General features: G+C 29.7%; 1 non-coding gene across 1 annotated transcript; it reads left to right on the top strand.

Annotated features, from left to right (window-relative positions):
* The first annotated feature begins 1373 nt into the window (after nt 1–1373).
* On the top strand, nt 1374–1573 carry LOC120276632. The gene has a single exon (XR_005541342.1). It is a non-coding gene; the product is annotated as a U2 spliceosomal RNA (small nuclear RNA).
* Nucleotides 1574–2531: the final 958 nt, after the last annotated feature.

Here is a 2531-nt window from a genome sequence, read left to right as displayed (position 1 = left end):
AAATTGTTGGATTAATTATGCCTCATTAAGAATATATTTTAAAAGGGAACACAAGGGAAGGAAATAAAAATGAAGAGTTAGGAATGTTATGCCGCTTTCCTCCAAAATAAATAAATAATAACTCGATGAAAAAAAAGCAAGCTTAGATTTCATTTTACTATCTTTTCAAGGGGTTAATTATAAAAGTTTTTGTTTTAAATAATTGGGATAGAGGATTTTTTTTTTGTATTTTTAAAATTCAAAAGAATAAGGAGTGATAATTAATGATTTGTTTACCTTTGTCTCAATTTCCTCCAAAATTTTTTTTTCTTCTTTAAAATAGAGAAAAGTAATAATAGATTCTTAATCTTCGTGAAATCTCCGATCCATCCTTTTAAATTTTCATATTCTCTCGATCCATATTTATTTTTCAAAAATTTGATTTCTTAATCTAGCTAAACTGGTGTCACGTGTAATGTATGAAAATCATCATGTAGATTCAACAATTAATTTTCTCTTATTATAATTAATAGTAAAAAAACAGAGATTCATCTAAAGAAATACTTTTTTTTTTTTGCCCAAGAGCGGCTAGGTTGTTAAGAAAAATAATGACATACACAAATTTTGACGGAGCAAGTACAAGCAGAAGTGGAGCATGGTCATACACACATTGACACTAGAACCACCTATACATAATTACTACTCACGTTTTTGTTTTAATACATGATTTGAACTTTTTATCATTTATGAAAGATTTTTTTTAAGAACCTGATTACCAATAGACCACTTGATTATTGGTGAATTTGTGCTACTGTTGGTGTTGAGAGGGTTAAATGATCTCAAGAACACTTTGCTTCTTATGAACTTGGTGTTGCAAGCATTATTACACACAATGCTGCTCATAAACTTTTTTTTTTGGTATAACCAACATATTCACCAACAGAACAAGAGGAGGAAGAGAGAGGGAATGCTAATGATGGTGATAATAGGTTTGCTTAGCTTGCAATCTAGATGCAATGTTTTAGTTGTCTTTTTAGTGAATTGTTGTTACATAGCCCTATTAGATTCCTGATCTTTCAAATCTCTCTTTTTCTTTGAAATTTTGATTCTCATTCATCAAATCTCACATAAAAGTGCATTTTAGGGCTTTTCATAAAAAATTAATAGGTTGGGATAACAGGAGTGGTTTTAAAAGTAATACAATGAAAAGAAGAGGACTAAAAAGTATATTAGGTTATTAGAAGATCTATTTAGGAACAATGAAAATATCCAAAACTATAAATAATTTTTTTTTAAAAAAAAATTTAGTATTTTTAGTCCCACATCGGCTATTGAGAACAGTGAGTCCTGTAGGAGAGCCTATAAATAGGGCTTGAATGTGAGTAATAAAACTCATACCTTTCTCGGCCTTTTGGCTAAGATCAAGTGTAGTATCTGTTCTTATCAGTTTAATATCTGATACGTGGGCCATCGGCCCACTATGATATTAAATTAATTTCTTGTTTTGGGGAGGGCCCATCTACACTAGCTTGCTAGTGGGGCCCTCAAGCGTCGCCCTTGCGTTGCACTACTGCTTGGGCCTGGCGCACCCCTCCAAATCTGCAGTTTCAAACCTTTTTATCTGGTGCTATGAAATGGTTTTATGGCAAAAGATCCTTTCATGTTTAATAATGTTCAAGTCTGCTGATAGTTTCAGCCTGTATTGGAGATACAACTAGAATAATCTCTGCACATCCTTTAAATGGAATGTTAATAAAGCATAGAGGGTAAATGGGCAAAGCAGAAAGAAAAATACTTACTCTATTATTATTCTTTAAGTCTTTTATTATGAAATATCTGTTACTTTATTATGATATCCTTTAAGTCTTTTATCATGAAATATCTGTTCACGTCCCCTGGGAAATATCTGTTTTTGCTCTAACATCACACTGATTCCATTTAGTATAAAAAACAACAAAAATGAATGGCTTAAAATATTGATAAATGTTTTCACATTATTTTCATCATATTCAAGTTTCAAAGATCCGAAATTTGCTTTTTATCAATATTGCAAGTGTTATTCATTAGTTTATATATATATATATATATATATTAAATGTGGTCACGTGTTAGTGGGTACCATATTAGCAAAAACGGCGGAGACAATAATTATCATTAGGGCAAAACATTTTCTAATTGAGAAAAATAATGGGACTAAAAGGGTGATCTAATCATAGAGGGACTAGGACTAGTTTGAGGATTAATCCATTTGACTAGAAGCACATGTATTTTTATTCTAAACATTTAATTTTTTTTATTATGTATTTATTTATTTATTTTTATTTAGTACCGCGTTATTAAAAACTTTAATAGAATATAAAAAAACGATTTAACGTCAAAAGGAAAAGGATGAATGGTGGTAGCCTGGTAGGTTTTAGTGGTAATGGGACCTAAGCAAAATAATTACTTTTTAATTATTTTATTAAATAAATAAATAACATAATAAGACATTATTGGTCACAAATGATTAGATAATGCGGATATAATAATAATAATAATAATAATAATAATAA

This window comes from Dioscorea cayenensis, chromosome 14 (genome assembly GCF_009730915.1).
Source record: "Dioscorea cayenensis subsp. rotundata cultivar TDr96_F1 chromosome 14, TDr96_F1_v2_PseudoChromosome.rev07_lg8_w22 25.fasta, whole genome shotgun sequence".
Classification (NCBI taxonomy): Eukaryota; Viridiplantae; Streptophyta; class Magnoliopsida; order Dioscoreales; family Dioscoreaceae; genus Dioscorea; species Dioscorea cayenensis.
The sequence above is the reverse complement of the archived record's forward strand: the minus strand, read 5'-3'. Positions and strand labels throughout refer to the sequence as shown.